The sequence below is a fragment of the Quercus robur genome, chromosome 5, assembly GCF_932294415.1.
Source record: "Quercus robur chromosome 5, dhQueRobu3.1, whole genome shotgun sequence".
Taxonomy (NCBI): Eukaryota; Viridiplantae; Streptophyta; class Magnoliopsida; order Fagales; family Fagaceae; genus Quercus; species Quercus robur.
The window spans coordinates 25,774,516-25,792,784 of NC_065538.1; the positions used below are offsets into that span (position 1 = coordinate 25,774,516).

At 34.2% G+C, this 18,269-nt stretch overlaps 2 long non-coding RNA genes across 2 annotated transcripts in view; both read left to right on the plus strand.

Annotated features, from left to right (window-relative positions):
- The window catches only part of LOC126725620 (uncharacterized), a 99,801-nt gene that overhangs the window by 72,734 nt on the left and 8,798 nt on the right, over positions 1–18,269 (plus strand). The window lies entirely within an intron of this gene.
- LOC126725619 (uncharacterized) lies at positions 14,298–16,836 on the plus strand. The gene is made up of 2 exons (XR_007655518.1): positions 14,298–14,634; positions 16,627–16,836. It is a non-coding gene; the product is annotated as an uncharacterized LOC126725619 (long non-coding RNA).

Genomic DNA, 18,269 nt, shown 5'->3' on the forward strand with positions numbered 1-18,269 from the left:
GATGCTCATATCGAACTTCAATTGTGGGAACATCAATTCCAACTCTAACAAATATCAAATATCAAGAAACAAGAAGACTTATAACAGAATGTCAAGGTAAGCATCCAATCCGCTCTTGGCAAAGAATGAAAAAGGTGTTAATTGATTTATGGTTTCCTAATGACTATTATGATATACTAGATCATACAAGTGTTGATTACAAATCCGTATATTCATTTGAAAAGCAATATATTCAAAACATGAAAGAGAGACCACAAAACAAAAATTATTACAGCCATGTTCATATGTCAAGAAAAAAATGGTTTAAGGATTGACAAGATGCACCAATTAATTTCTAAAGAAAATTTTGAAGTGGTTGAAAATGATCAAGACTTGCAACAAGTTGTTGAATTAAAACTTGAAGATACCATTTGTCAAAAATTTGATGAAGAGGTCGAAGAAACTAAAGAAGTTTGAGTTAATTGTGGATAATAACATAAATCAATAGATGATAATTATTGAGAATATTGTGGAAGATCCAATTGATGTCCAATATGAGGATGTGTCCACACTCACAATCCCCAGGTTTTAGTTGATTTGTTGACAATGACTACACAATATGTTGATTTTCTTTGAGTAAAAGATTTTAATTTTATTATCAACCTTTGTTGATTGATGTTCCGAATAAATTGAAGGTAGATGAGAGAAAAATTTATGGTGTATTTCAAAACTTGATCAAGTTACTAAAACATTCAAAGTATTTATTTATTTGGAACAAAAGATTTTAGATCTCGATTATCAACTTGAGAATGAGCTTTGCACTAGATCATATCTCGCCACCATCAAGATATTGTTGTGTCACCATCGTCTAGATCATGGTATTCTTATGTTTTTACAAATCATGTCTCATGTCATTGCCATTTAGATCATCTTATGGTAGTAACCATGGTTTTAAAAACCAGACTGAGGGCAAAACCGGATTTGTCTCTAATTCCTAGTTTTGGCCAATTTTTGGCGTTTTTTCGTGACCGAATTAGTGGCCAGTTTTCGGTTCAACTGGTCGGACCGGCCAATACAATCCGGTTTTTAAAATCATGCTAGCAACCATCCAAAATTCCAGATCATACCATGCTTGCATTGTTCAGATCATGTTATGCTCACTGCTTTCATCATTACTTGCCACTCAACCAAAATCTAACTTCTCACCCCAAGAATGAGTTACGATCAACTTCCACCAAGCGTTTGATCATAGGCAGGTAGAGAGTTCATTACCCAAAATGATTGGGTCGAGCCATAGGTTAAGAGTTATCACATGAACCCAACTGACCTGTGATCATCCTTAGGGCATCGACTAGTTTACATGAACAATACTGTAAAAATTGTATATTATAGACAAAAATGTGACTAATATTTTTCTTTTTGGCAGAAAGTGTACAATCATTTTGCCTACAATGTACACTTTCATGGTAATGTAACTATTCATGGTACTTAACAAACTACGCCTAACACTTTATCAGTTAATTAATAACTTCCAAGAAAAAACCCATTATATATAATCTGGTTAAATGGTTTATGATCCAAGTTACTTGCCTCACGTGCATTTGGTGCAATTATTCAAGTGATGTCTATGATGACGTGCACCGGTGTTATAATATGATGACGCCTTTATAAATCTTTCATAAGCCATGATGTTACATTCTCCCCAAAAAAAAAAAAAAAAAAGCCATGACGTTACATAACGGTGTAAGAGTTGTACACGGCCCTAGGATGTTGACAAATAAGTTGACTATGGAATTTAATAATTAATCTGTAAATCCCATACCCATACTATATTTAATAACTATACTATATTCAACTTTCGAAGTTCTACTCCAAAAAAAAAAAAAAAAAAAAAAAAAAAAAAAAAAAAAAAAACTTTCCGAGTTTGGAAAAAGAACTCTCTCTCTCTCTCTCTCCCCCTGTTTAACTATGTCAATGCCAAAAAATGGTATAGGCTTCATTCATTTGAAATGAATCATTTCCTTCGCATGCAACTTTTCAAGTTTCAAGGCTCGCTTCTTTTCTTCCTTTTCCTTTCTAGCCTTTTAAGAGTCAAGGATGAAATAATATTTTTTTTTTTAATACAAGATAGAATTTCTACAATAGTCTAATCTAAATGTATATGTGTGTGAAACTTCCTTCTGGAGACTTGAATTCAGGTCCTTTCCCCCCACACCCTACAAACACTTATACTTATAAAGTGATAACCGCACCAAGGGTGCGTGTTGATAAGGATGAAATAAATTAAAGGTTGTGTTGTGTTAGAGTTTGCTTTAATTACTCTTCTTTCTTTAATAAAAAAATAATAATAATTTCCTTTCTACTTAAAAAAAAAAAAAAAAAAAAAAAAAAAAAAAAAACAAACAAACAAACAAAGGAGAGGGAAAAAAAATTCTAATACAATCTCCTTTCAACTTAATTTGATATGAATTTATCAATATTTTGTTTGAGAGGGTCATGGTTCAATTCCATATGATATGAGTTAGATAATTTTTAAGGCTTGGATTTCTCCATAAAGTAGCTAGGGATGCATTTATTCCCAAGTACTAGAGCTTAGAATTCAGATTCATCATTCATGCTCTGGTACCCTTTTAAAAAAAAAAAAAAATTTAGAAAAGAAAGAAAAAGAAGAAGAAGATTCATGACTTAGTATACTTTGAGATAAAAAAGAAACTAACGGTCTAATGATCTCCAACGGTAGAAGAAGAAGATTCATTCCTTAGTTACTTTGAGATAAAAAAGAAACTAACGGTCTAATGATCTCCAACGGTAGAAGAAGAAGATTCATTCCTTAGTTACTTTGAGATAAAAAAGAAACTAATGGTCTAATGATCTCCAATGGTAGGATGATAGGTTCAGTATAGATGATTGCATAAAAGCACCCCCCGCCCCCTAAAGAAAATGTAATTAAATAAAAAACAAAGTTTAGTTACAATATTAGTTGTTACTTAATATCATTAATATTACAATATATTTTGAAAATTTAACAATTGAGTTGCATGTTCTTTATACTCTTAATATACATATCAAATTTTGTGTCATCATATATTATTTACTAATATGACCTATAAGCTTATATTTTATGCATAAAAATACAAAAACTTGTAATTTAAACAATTTATTGATGACATTGCTATTGATCTTTAATTTTCTAGAAATTTTACAAGTATAGAAGATATAAGAAGAAAATGCAGGGACAAACCCACTACGGTGCTAGGGGGCCATGCGCCCCCCCCCCCCCCCCCCCCCAAAAAAAAAAAAACACACACACCATTTTGTTAAAAACTTTAAGTAGTATATGGGAAGAGTTTGGGTGTGAAATTGTTATAGTTGGCCCCCTTCAAATTATTGGATTGGTCCAAATAGCCCAAAAGAAACTATTCACCCAACCCTTTCTTTGGGCCTGTGGCCCCTTCATAGTCCAAATACAACACAACAAAAAATCCCCAAATCACCAATATCATAATTCAATAATTCATAACCAAAAAAATCTCATAGAAAAAAAAAAATTCCCTTACGGGGGTTACAATAATTTATATGACTATTTTCAACTGATTTACAAATTATGGGAAAGTCAATTACAATATTTAAATTTTTTTCAAAAGATAAAACGCAAAATTCTTTTAGAAGCCAATATTGATGAGATGGTATTGCCAACTCTTAATATTAATATCCCAATTTTTTAAAATCCTCAAGCAAAGTTTTGAAAACTTCATTAGTGTGATTTTCAATTGCATCCAAAAGTATGGGTTTATCATATTGGTGAGTTGGTCAACGTGATAAAATCAACATATTAATTCCAATTACCCAAAATTTGGAGATTCGAAGTCCTCAAAAAAAAAAATTTTTCTTCTTCTTCTTCGAAAGGGTTAGAATATCATATTGTAACTTTCAAATTTTTTGGTTCATATTATTTCCTTCTTGACTTAAATATTTAGGTAATAAAGTGCAATTGTTTTGTCTACCATGATTTTTTTTTAAATAAACCATGTGACTTGAAATTTTTTTACTTCATGCTTTGGCCCCCCCTAGATTCAAATCTTGGTTCCGTCCCTAAGAAAATGTAATTCAATGGTAAATTTGCCAAAATTCACATCTAGTAAAAAGATATTGAATAAGGATGTAGCTTTATACTACAACCAATTTTGTAGCTAAATTTTGTCCTTAAACAAATTCATTTTTATTCTTCTCTTTGATGCAATTAAATAAAATTCAAACACAAGACTATCCTACCCTTCACGATGAATGTCTTTAAACTACCTTGTATAATATGTAACAAAGTTAGTGCAATGGTGTGGAAAATTGATGGGGAAATGGGGGGTCAAATAAATGCATGAATTGGGTGACTTGGGAAAAGTGTGTGATTCAAAAGATAGAGGGAATTTGGGTTTCAGGAGAAATTATAGAGTTCTCATAGTGAACCATGTTACTTGTCTACTATTCTGCTAAAAGAATTTCATCTGTTTAAAATTGCTGAGTCAGTAGTTAGCTTTTGTTTAAAAATTTTCTAACTCAGCAATTTTAAATATGTGAAATTTTTTTAGTGGAATGGTAGATGAATGATGTTGTCCATCGTGAAGATATTACACTTTCTTGGGTTTAAGGGCCTGATTGGTTAAGGGAGATTATTAGAGGATGGAAAATGTGTGTTAGGACATATGTGAATCATGTTATGAACATATGTCATTTAGAATTGGCTAATCTTTTGACAAAACACACTTTACTTGTAATTGGGTAGATCTAGGATATGTTTAATACTTCAAGAAACAAGAGTTCAAGTCCAAGTGTTCAAGCCATACAAATTTGTCCAAGAAACAAGTGAAGAAGTGCTGGATTTTAAAACTCGACAGCTAGCTCGACAGATAGCGTCTATCGAGGTTTAAAAGGCTTGTTTAGCCCGATGCTTAACAACTGCTCGATAGATAACCTATCTATCGAGATGTAGGAAAATCAGTTTTTTAGATCTGATTTCACACCAATCCATGTATATTTGTTTAGACTTTCTTTTCTCACAACCCTAAATATATATAAAGATAATTTTAAGGGCCGTCACAACTAATAACACTTAGTGCAAAAGTTTTTCATAGGCATATTATGATCGGAGACATATGCCCTAGTTCATCTTTCTGTAGAAGAAGTTGCTACATTTGTATGTTGTAGGGTTTTGTAACCAAGGAGTTTCGTGATCTTCATCGTGTTGATGAACTTATGAACTTTGCAGCCAACATCATTCTCAAGTTGGTGGTTAGTCACGTACTTGGATCCGTGCATCGATTAGTTAGTCATATACTAGGAGCCGTGCATTGAAAATGAGGGATTGTCACTATAGAACAAGTCCAATTGGGTTTTGGGGTAAGGGTTCAATTATAGGTTGGTATAAGGTACTGGGAATCCTTTACTTGTAACTGCTTGTTTTGATAATAATGGATTCTCGTAAGTAGTGATCTTAAATTCACCCGATGGGGTTTTGCTTCGATAGTTTTTCCCATTCGTAAACAAATCACCGTGTCAACTTTATTTTCTGCTACATATTAACTTAGTTGATGATTTGTTTGTGCTACCACACATATTGCATGTTAATTGAATTAATTAATTAACTTGACTAATTAATTGGTTAATTTATTATAAAGGGTCAATACATTCTTGGCCTATCAAGTGGTATCAGAACCAGGTTCACTTTGACTTGAGTTAATCTTTGTTGTGTGATCCATTGACCCTTATTGTCATGGATAGAGGACAATCGTTTATTATACCTCATTTATTTGATGACACTAACTATGCACACTGGAAAATACGCATGAGAGCTTTCTTGAAGTCATTAGATGAAAAAGTGTGGCAAGCTATGGAGATAAGCTGGACCAAGCCAAAGGAAGCGTCGGCCAATTGGGATAATGCTAAGATCAAGGTGGCTAAGTTCAACAGAATGGCATTGAATGCTTTATTCAGTGTAGTCACGAATGAGGAGTTTAAGAAGATATCCTTTACTAAAACTGCCAAGGAAGCATGGACCATCCTCCAAACAACCTATGAAGGAACCAAGGCTGTCAAGGATTCAAAGCTTCAGAGGCTTACTACAGGCTTTGAAGAGATCAATATGGAGGAGGATGAGTCATTCGATGAGTTTTATGCCAAGCTCAAGAACATAGTGAACTCAGCCTTTAATCTTGGGGAAACTATTTCTGAACCAAAGATTGTTAGAAAGGTGCTCAAATCTCCTACCTGAGAGATTTCATGCCAAGATCACTGCAGTTAAGGAATCTGTAAAGTTATGATTTACAACTATGTATTATGTTGGCTTTATTCCATGACAAAAAGTGTTGTAATTATCTAATTTTGTTCCTTGTATTTTGTGGGATTTTATTGTATTGGGTTTAGTATTAAGTTGGTGAAGACTCATGCTTAAATGAAGAATCAGTGGATTTTGCGAGAAGCTAAGCCGCGTAAGGGCATGTGAGGAGCATATGACTGGAAGCTGAAGAGTCTTGCTGGCAGTCTTGCTAGCTGTCGTTTTCGCGAGTGTCTCACGGGTAAGGCCTTCCCTCGAGACAGTTGCGAAACATTCTGTCTGGAGGATTTTTATGTGTGAATTCCTTACCCTTCACCCATACTATATATACCCTCATTACCCACAAATGTAAGAGAGGCTATTTTAGAGAGAAAAACCCTAGATAGGTTTTCTACAACACACACCCATCTTTTAGAGAGAGAGCTACTCATCCTTAGTGAGAATTCATTGTAGCCTCTTCTCTTTCCCTCTCCCATTATTATACATTGAAAAGAGATTTGTACCAAAACACAATCCACACATTTTCAGAGTGTAGTGAGTGTTTCTGGAGTTTCTGGGAAGTATTGGAAGAAACCAAGGATGGCAGATGCAACATGGAGCTTGTTGTGGGATTCAGAGAGCTAGACAAGACATGGTTCCGAGAAGCCTTGTTGGAGTAGGAGCTTGGAAGGCTTAGGTACAGCGGGTAGATTAGGCTTGGAGGGTCTTTTGCTAACCCATGTATCCCAACTGATAGTCTAGTGGATCGATTACTGCTTGGAGGGCGGCAGAGAGATCTTTCGCCGAGATTCATCGGTTTCCTCTTCGATAACACATCGGCGTGTTATCTTGTGTTTGCATTCTCTCTTCCCTTACTCTTGTGCTTTACTTTTAATTTTTTTTATTCATATTTATGCACTAGAGTAGTATCGGTTTATTGCGCTTCATTTACTCTTATTTCCGCACTTAGATAAGTTAGAGTAAAAGCAATCTAACCATAATTAAAATTGGGGGTCTAAACAAGCTCTTGTGTTTTCAACACATTTTCGAGCTTTCAGAATCAAAGGATATGACAAAATTCCTTTGACAGAGTTGGTTGGCAATCTACAGACTTATAAGTTGGGTTTGACAAGGATTGAGAAATCTAGTAAGGGTAAGAGCATGGCATTGAAGGCTAAGAGTAGTGACATAGATGAGTCTTCAAACGATGAAGATTCTAAAATGAAATCCTACATTACAAGGCAATTCAAAATGTTTATGAAGAATGCCAATGCTAAAAGATTTGACAAAGACTGCAAGCAGTCCAGTTTATCTCAATTCAAGAGCCAAGACAAAGGGAAAAGGATGATAGGGATGGCAGTCAATACATTGTTCCCTCAGGACCAAAGTGTTTTAGGTATCAAGGCTTTGGAAACATGAAACAAGAGTGCCCAACTTATCTCAAGACCATTGGGAAAAGCAAAGTCCTTGCTGCTACCTTGAGTGACATCGAACCTGAGGATGATTCGGACAATGAGGACGAAGGAATCCTAAATTCCTTTATTGCCATTGCAAATCCTACTGAGGGGATTGTTGAAGATGTGGATGAACAAGATGACATTCACATAGCCTATGCAAAGTTAAACAAGGTCTCAAAAAAACATGAGAAGTTGTATAGGTTGGCCACCAAGAAGCTTAGTGATGTGGAGATTGAATGAGAAGAAATCTCCATGAAGTTTGATAAAGCCAATCATACCATTGGAGTACTGAGATTTGAGAACAATTTCTTGGCTGAGAAGACCAAGAAGCTTGAGGCAGAGCTGTTCCAAGTCAGAGCTTAGTTGGAGAGGACTTCAAGTGCAAAGCTTGACGAGATGCTCAGCTTTCAGAAATCTACTTTTGATCGAATCGGTTTATGGTATGATTTCTTTTCTCCTAGTATTACTTCTACTAGTACTACTGTTTTTGTTTCACCTGCTAATAATGTTAAATCTGAGAACAATGATGTTGAAATTGCTTCAACTAGTGAGAACATAGACAATGATAAATCTATCTTAGGAGCACCCCCTAAACTTGATAAGAAAGAGACTAAAAACCCTAGGGCTAAGAAGGGCAATACTCAAAAGTCTAAACAAAAGAAGCAGCATCTCTGCCATCACTGTAGAGCAACTGGACATACTCGACCTAATTACTATAAGTGGTTAGCCACTCAACAGAGCAACAGTATGATCTCAATGGGAAACCAGAATCAGTTTCCATCCTCTTTTGCACCTTTTGGAGATCTTCTCAAAGCCCTCATGTTCCTTTTGAACTTGAACGGTTTCAATTCTTCCCCCTCACCACTGAATCAAGGGTTCATCAAACGGAAAGGTTCTTCCAAGGTGTGGAAAGAAAAAGGCTCTAAGTGATTTAATCACTTTTTCTCTCTCTACCTTTTTTGTTTTTGAGTATGCATTACTTGTGTGTTTTGCTTTCTTCTTTTTAAGTCAGTCTAGTTTTATGCTTTGCTTTGTTTAACATGTTTTTGTTTGTTTATTTTCAGTTTTGCTTTTTTTTTTTTCCATAAAAATAGTAAAAAAATAAATTTGAAAAATAGAAAAAATAGTATGTGTTTTGTGTACGTTAGTACTTGTGTACCTTAGATGGCCATCGAAACAAAGTTTTCTAAATTTTGTATCTTTTGTAGCTTAGATGAGCATCTTTATGCATAACTTAGCAAGTGAGCTTTGTAGCTCATGTTTGTGATGAGTAAGATTAAGTAATCACTTGTACTTAACACTGGTATCACTCTTTTTGACAGGAAGGACTAGAAAATCCTAAGAGAATGGCATAAATAATCATCTCACCACTGTTGCCCGCCAATCATGAAAAGATATCTATATGATTTGGCATAGCAAAAGTGCAATGTCAAAAGCTTAACATCATTGGGTATTTCTTTTCTCTCTCTCTCATATACCCATGCATGATATGCTTAACAAAAGAAAATATGCAAAGAAAAATAAAAAGCAAAAAGAATCAAAATGCTTTCTATATGATTACAAGCATGTCTTCTAAGAGATGTGAGAGTTATAGGATTTACCTTGAAGGTGATAGTCCCCATCAAGTAGTTATTATTGTGTGTGAGTTAAAGTGATCTTCTCATATCTCAAATCGTCATAGCATGTAGACACTTATGCAATCTTGTGATGCTTTTCACACACAACACGCAATATTCTTTACTACTTTTAATACATGTGTAGGTACAATGTGATTTGGCCATCACAAGAAATACATGTGTTAATGTATGCTCACTAAACTGTCTTAACTTGCTTTTGAAATATAAAATTGTTTAGATTTGTTTAGTGTGTGTGTGTGTGTGTGTGTATTTTGAATCTAAATGGTTGACATTTTCTTGTTAAGAGATGTTTTTGAGAGCTTAAAATGTTAGTTAGATCTTTGGTTGAGTAGCATATTTAATTGCATTCATGTTTGTGTTTTTCTCTTCTTTGAAAAACTGTTTTTGAGCAATCGCAACAACTTCTCAATACCTCTCAATAGCTAGGCTATCTATCGAGCCTCTTGATTTTCCTTTTCTCAATAGATGTTATCACAATTTTGATCCATTGAAGTTTTTAAGAATTTGTCTCGATAGCTGCTCAACAGCTTCTTGATCCATTGAGGAAGTTTCTGTATGCTCGATAGATGCTCAATAGCTTCTCAATCCATCGAGGTCACTTTGATGTGGACACCTCTCGATAGCTCCATCTGGCGAGATTTAAATCTTAACACCTCTCGATCCATCGAGAATCGTGAGTTCCTATTTAAAGCCTTAGCACGATTTTTCTCTCATTTTTTCTATCTCTCTCGATTGTTTCTGACTCCTCACCTCCCCAAACTCACCTCTCTCATTCCAAACCTCTTCCTCACTCATTTTTCAGCCTAGATTGTTCTTCCCTTCACAGGTATGATCTTGTTTTCCCTCTTTTTATTGCATTTCATTCATATAGATTTAGGTTTTTCCTTTTTTTTTTTTTTTGAAAATTTTTGGGATTTTTTTTTTCAAAATTGATGAGGTTTCTGCAAAATTTTTGGGTTGGGCTTTGTTTAAATGATCTTATATGCTCATGCATTGCATCACATTTTCATTTTAACAATGATTCATGCATTTTAGACGTGTGTTTACTATGTTGAAATCATGTGTGCTGGTAGGATTGGATTGGGCTAAGCCCATGGTGTTTTTTCTTTTGCATGCCACATGTTCATGCATTTTTTATGCATACGTAGTATTTTTTATTGATATTGATTTGTGTTGGTATTTTTTTGTTTGTCCTCTCTCTCTCTCTCTCTCTCTCTCTCTCTCTCTCGATTAGTTGCTCTATGGCACCTAAACATAAGTCTACTCCATCCCAAAACTCTCTTCGTTCCAGGGCTTCTTCTTCTTCTTCTTCCCTTGTTGATTCTAACCCCTCTCACATTTGGTTTCGTGATGAGAAGGCCTGAATGGACTTCTCGGAGAACTTTTCACGACATGATATTCATTCGGAATGCCAAGTCATCCTATCGGATTTTTCCTATACTGACCTTCCCACTATCATCTATAGTAGGGATTAGGGGTCACTTTGTGGCATCCCGGTCACTTGTCTCTCTGTAATCATATAGGAGTTTTACTTCAACATGCACGAATTTGATTATTCTATACCTCATTTTTTCACTCGTGTTTGGGGTACGCGCATTTTAGTCACCCGAATCTTATATCTGAGGTGCTACGCGTACCGAGGGTAGCGCATCCTGTCTACCCCAACTGTGATTGTTTTAGGACCATTTCCAAAGACGAACTCTCATCTCTCTTGTGTGAGACACCTTCATCTTGGGGCGATCGTCAAAACACCCATTACTTAGGTTTTGCAAAAGGACAAAGGTTCCTTAACATGGTGATGACATTTGTTCTCCATCCCTTGTCTCACAATAACTCCATTACTGAGCGTTGTGCTTGATTTTCGTTATCCTTACTTAATGGACTCACTATTGACTTTCGCTCTCACTTCATACTCTCCCTTATAGATATTTATAAGGATATGGCGACCCGTGATAAGCTCATTTTCCCTTCAGCTATCACGCGAATTCTCCGCCATGCATCTATCTCCTATCTTGAGTCTACACATTTTTCCGTCATGTGTGCCATAGACGCAATGACCATTTGACGGAGAGAGGCCCAGCTTCGACCAAAGTGGCCACGAACCGAGACAGCAACTCCTCCAGCATCTTTTGCTCCATCCACATCCGCTCCTTCTATAGGTGGTGTAACCCTTAAGATGGTTATGGCGTAGCTTCGGCGCATGGATGCTTGCCTTGACACACTTAGTGATGAGTTGTGTTAGGTGAACACCCATGTCGGTTGTACTGCACGATGATAGGTTTGCCTTGATGGCTTTGTGAAGTCTCCCTCTCCTTCTCCAGAGGCATCTGAGGACGAGGACGATGACAATGATGATGATAATAATGATGAGGATGAGGATGTTAGCTCTTCCAGTGACGACGAGATGACTGCTTGAGTTACTTGCCCTTTGTCATTTGTGACAAAAAAAGGGAGTAGCTTTGGGTATGAGAGTAGTCATGTTATTAGAGGGAAACTTAGTATAGGAGATATTTTTGTTAGGGGGAGTGTTTTTGTTTATACAGGATGTAGTAAGGATTTTTTGTATCTTTTCTTTTCTTTACTTTTTAGATACATTGTTCTTACTTTGTGATAGCAAACCTTGTATTCATTTTGTTATATATATTGAGGTTGTTATTACATTCTTTCACCTATGTCTTCATGTGTTATTTCTTTTATCTCTTTATGCACATGTTTCTTATAAATTGTATGCAACCTTTTATATTTCTGTTTCACACTAAGATGTCATCATGAATTTTGTTTAAAGTGTTTTAGAAATACAAGTTATCAAAGTCTTTCTTGCCATGAACTCTCTTCTTGCAAATTTTCAAGAGTTTGCGTTAGGATTAGATTTTATTGTATTCAACAAGTGAGTATGAGTTGAGTGATTTATGACTTCTCTCATATATTCATTTTTTTGTTGTGGTTTTATCATGGATTGCCAAAGGGGAAGATTGTTAGGACATATGTGAATCATGTTAGAAACATATGTCATTTAGAATTGGCAAATCCTTTGACAAAACACACTTTAATTGTAATTAGGTAGATCTAGAATGTGTTTAATACTTCAAGGAATAAGAGTTCAAGCACAAGTGTTAAAGCCATACAAATCTGTCCAAGAAATAAGTGAAAAGTGGTGGATTTTAAAGCTTGACAACGAGCTTAATAGATAGCATCTATGGAGGTTTAAAAGGCTTGTTTAGCCCGATGTTCGACAGTTGCTCGATTGATAACCTATCTATCGAGATTTATGAAAATCAAATTTTCAAATCGAATTTCATACCAATCTGTGTATATTTGTTTAGGCTTTTTTTTCTCACAACCCTAAACATATATAAGGATTATTTTAAGGGCCGTCACAGCTGATGCAACTTAGTGCAAAAGTTTTTCACAAGCATATTGTGACCAGAGACATATGCCCTAGTTCATCTTTCTCTTGAAGAAGCTGCTGTGTTTGTATGCCATAGGGTTTTGTAACCAAGGAGTTTCGTGATCTTCATCGTGTTGATGAACTAAAGAACTTTGCAGCCAACATCCTTCTCAAGTTGGTGGTTAGTCATGTACTTGGATCCGTACATCGATTGATTAGTCGCGTACTGGGAGCCGTGCATTGAAAATGAGAGATTATCATTACAGAATAAGTCCAATTGGGTATTGGGGCAAGGGTTCAACTGTAGGTTGGTATAAAGTACTAGGATTCCTTTATTTGTAATCGCTTGTTTTGATAATATTGGATTCTCAGGAGTGGTGACCTTAAATTCACCAAGTGGGGTTTTGCCTTGGTGGTTTTCCCCATTTGTAAACAAATCACCATGTCAACTTTATTTTCCGTTGCATATTAATTTAGTTAGTGATTTGTTTGTACTACCACACGTATTGCATGTTAATTGAATTAATTAATTAACTTGGCTAAGTAATTGGTTAATTTATCACAAAAGGTCAATACATTCTTAGCCTATCAATGTGGGGAATGAAAATAGGGAGAAAATGAGAGCTAGTGGAGGGTGTTTGGTTGAAATGGGGAAATGGGAGGAGAAAATGGTGGGCTCGAGTTTTCTTCCTGACCCACCATTTGGGGTGATTTTGGAGTCTCCCCAATGTAGGGGAAAAGATGGGCTATAAAGGGGGGCTTGATAGAAAATTACCCATCTACCCCCATCTTGTAACACCCCGACCCAACTTTATAATTAAACTATGTGTTTAAGTGGTTAAGTATTATTAATATTTTAAGCCACTTACTTACAAAAATTAATATAAGAGTATTTAATAAACATATTATTTTATAATGTCATTGAATAAAAATTGTAAAGATTATAAATAATCGAATTGACTATTTGTATTATAAATATATACTTAGCATGTACAAAACTATATTAAGTGGGTTAAGTTATTACATACATAGTTGGTATTTTAATTAAGCATGATGCATGAGATAGTATAGTAGGAATTTCACCCACATGCAACCAATGGGAATTCAACTCATAATGCCAAAGTTTCATGCATGTTGACAACCCAAAGACCAAGACTTGGTTGGCCATGCAATCACTAAGCTCCACCTCACTTCTTCCTTGACTTTTGTCAAGACAAACATCCAAGAAGCCTTTCTATTTCCACCGGTCCATGCAAAATCAGAATTCTCACCTCTAACTTTACACTCTTTTCTCTTAAGGAAAGTGCTAGGAACTCTCTTAAGTCCCTTTTGTCAAACCCATGGGTCCACACTTTGAAAGAAAGACAAGACTCCATCCTATTTCTTCTTCATACTCTCTCAAAGTAATTAGAACATATATCCTCTTTTAATGTGATGCATATAACCTTATAAAGGTAAGGATATATATATATATATATATATATATATGTATGCAAAGTGATATTATTTTTATAGAAAAGTGTGAGTGTGAATGCAAGAAATTATTTTTGTAGAAAGGTGTGAGTGTGAATGCAAGAAAATTGGAAAAGTGAGTGGTGAAATTTTTCCTAAGCTCTATGTGTATTCCACTCAAAGTCCCCATCTTTTATCCCCTTTTTTCTGCCCCAAAAGTCTTCCCCATAACTCATTTTCCTGGCTGCACCAGACAGAAAGTCCAGCCCTCTTTCCCTACTCTTTTCCTTGTTCTTTGTTTCTTTCTTCTCCCCTTCTTACATGGCAGCCCTCCCTCTCTCACCAAAAAAAAAATATCCCTCTCTAAAGAAGAAATTAAAGGGTTAACACTAAAATTTCAGCTTCAAATTATTGGGGGTAAGTAATCAAAACTTCATTTGTTTATTTCTACTTCTTTATCCTCTATCCTGATTTTAGAGGCTGAACTATGATTCTGTTTTAGTGATTTAAAAGTTTGACGATATTGTGATCAATTGAATGCTTATTAAAATATTTTAATATGTATACTATAGGTATAAAAATACCGAAATGAAATTAAGATATATTGCTATTTGTTGATGATTTTGTAAGAATGTGTACTGAAGCTGTCTTTGTGACAGATTTGATGTTTACAACAAGAAAAATATGTATTAAATCATATTTTGTGAATTAAGATGCTAAGAGTAGTTTTTATGAATTCTAAGACACACATGGTTGTTTTGGAAGTGGTCTCACAGCATTTGGATGAACATGAAAATAATGGTTTAATTTGTAAGTTGCAAGAAATTCTGTCAGGACAGAATTGAGTATACTGTCTTGTGTGATTTTTAGTAAATCATGAGTTTATGCTTTGACTCCAAAATTTTTATGGTATATACTGGACATACAGGAGAGTAGTACTATAAAATTTCATGACAATTGGATGTGTTTGAGCAGCCCGTTTGTATTTTACAAATGGAGCCTATGCTGCTGAAATGAGCAGTGAACAACATATGCTACACCTGATTTTGTGGATTTAATTCTCAAGTTAGGTTGAACGTTTTGAGCTATAATTTAATATGCTCATCCTTAGGTATGTTAGAATCATATATAAATTTTATGAATTGGTTTCTCTATGATTTAGTACATCAAGTTGTCTGATGAATGTATTTTGTATTTGTGGGAACCTCTTTGAGGTGGGATTTGGTAAGTCATGAGGTTATTTTAAAGTATATTATGCATTAAAATGTTTTTGATTAGAGATATGGCATATAATCATTATTCTGACAAAGATATATTTGTGAGCTTTCGAAATCTTATATATATGACTTAAGCATATTGATGCTATTACTGATTCCATGAACATGATATTTAAAGAAAAGAATGGAAGTACTATTATTATGAAATATTATGCAGAATAAGAAATTTCAATATGATGTATAAGTATGAAAGGTTTTCGGGTTATGTCCTCTGGTGATCTGAACTCTGTCAGTAGGGGTTAATTACTGACTTTCCATGGAAAATGTTATATGATTGGTCATTAAGTGAGACTGGCTCTACTGTACCCACCCCTTGTTGATTACGGCCAACTTGTGGGGGAAGCCAACCTACCCCCATGGTTGGAAGATATGTATTATGATGTAATCCCGGGAATACCTGGCATTGTGGGGAATGCTGGATGCCTAGCACTGTGGTGCTAGAAGCCTCCCAAATAAGTACAGACTTATTAAATATGGGCTAACCAACAAGTTATTTATGAACAGCTATATTATGTTATTAATCATGAGAGAATGATTTTGTTTAAATGCATTATGCAAAATTAAAAGCTCTCATGAAAAGAAGTTTACGATGAAAAGAAAAGTTGTTCTTTAAAGATAAGAGTTTCCGAAGTTCTGTTGTGTTATAAAGATAAAGTTTCTGATGAAGTATAAGTTTATGTTTAAAAGTTATCAAATATCTGTTTTTATGAAACGTTAAGTTTTATAACCATGAAAGATATAGTATTTTATGAGAAGAAGTTTATAAAGAAAAGTTTTCTTATTAGTCAAGATGTTTCTAGTTTAATACAAAGTTGCCGATTATCTGATTTAAGTTAAAATAATTATTTTGTAATAAGAATATATATATATAGGGCGACTTTGTAGGAAATGAAAGAAGTTTAATCCGAAAGGTTTTGGTAATATTAACCTGATAAGAAAAAGGAGCACAATTATTTTCTATGAAGAGCGTATAAGCTATTATTATGAATAGTATAAAATACTATGCATAAAAAGATGTTCTCCTATTCAAATATTCATTGAATGAAATGATTTGATTTACATGCATCCTTATTGAATTCTCATATATCTTACCTTTACTGAGCTGTGTAGCTCACCCCTTCCACTCTTTCAGTTAGCAGGTTTTATTTTGGAGCAGAGGGAGCCTTAGTCGAGTTGGAAGGAGCTGGTTTTAGTTTGATATGTACAGATCTTAAATTAGCAATTTGATGTTTAGCTTTGTAGTATTGTATATTTTAGAATCTAAAGAAAGTTGTGTACCTTAAAGTATTAAGAGATGTATTATGTGAAAGTGTGGAAATTAAATGACTGGTGGATTATGTTATATTTTGAGTACAATGTAGATGCTCTGACTATCAAGTGAAAAATTATATCAAGAAGTAAAGAAACAAGAATGAAAAGAAAAATGGAAGCTTCTAAAAAAGTTTTGTAAAAGTTAAGTTGGTTCTTGTTAATATCAGGTTTAAGCTTGATATTAGCATGCTAGTCATGGTCACAAATCTGGGTATCTGGTTTGGGGCGTGACACATCTTCTCTCACATGTTAGTTTCCCATTCTTTTCTTTTTTTCCTTTTTTTCAGCTATATCATCTATGTTTTTTTTTTTCTTTTAATGGAAAGCAATTTTTTTAACTATTACTTTTTTTTTAATGTAATAGGAGTCTATTAGTAAATTTCTACAAACTATATTTTCTATCCTCTCATTTTTCTTTTCAACCAAATGAAAGAATTTTTCATTTTTCCATTCCCCTAACAAAGCACACATAAAAAAAAAAAAAAAAAAAAAAAAAAAAAAAAAAAAAAGCAAACATCTTTAATTCTCCACTTTTCTATCCACTAACCATTTTTTATCTCCCCACTTTTCCATCCTTCAACCAAACAATGTCAGGAACTAGGAGACTTTTTATCTGGCACTATTCTCAAAACAAGGGTGGTGGTTAAAGACTTTATACATCATCATTTGGTAAACATTTTTTAGAGCCTATGGCTTAATTTGTAGGAATATTGTCTTTAAGTATTCTTACATGATGCAAGTTTTAAAAATTGTGAGAAGAACAAGTAGTGGCAAAGCAAGGGGACAAGAGGGGTAATTGCCCCCCTTGATTCCTAAAAATAGCCTATAGTTACTAGTATTATCATCCATTCTTAAGAAATTTGACTCCACTGATGTTATTATTAAAAATAATAATAATAAATAAATAAATAAAAGCACTTTCACTCCCACGTTGAACGAACAAATAACGAAAAACAAAGGAAATGAGCCTCCTTGACAAACCAAACCACCATATTATTTTTTTCTTAGTTTTTATTTATACTACTATTTAAAGGACTTTCCTTGTTTGAAATCCTCATTTTTTTTAGTTCAAAAATGCCTCTATATCCCTATGTTTAAGTAAAGACAAAACTAAAGGACAATCTGGTAAAAATACAACTCTAACTCCCACTAAAACATTGCCTAAAAGATAGGGCCACTCTCCTGTTGATTTTTAAATTTCTTTATCTACTTATAAATTAGATTCTCAAAATAAAAATTATATATATAAAAATTAAAAAACTGATTTTTTTTTTATTTTTTATATATTTTTTTTAGCTACAAAATAGGACCACTAAAAAAAATAAAAAAAATCCTTCACGCATGCAATGAGACTAGTCTTGTCCTACATTTTTTACTCATTTCACTATTCATGTTTCTTTTTTTCTTTTACCTTTTTTCTACTTATCCCATATCCCAACTTATCTCATAAAGGCATAAACTTCG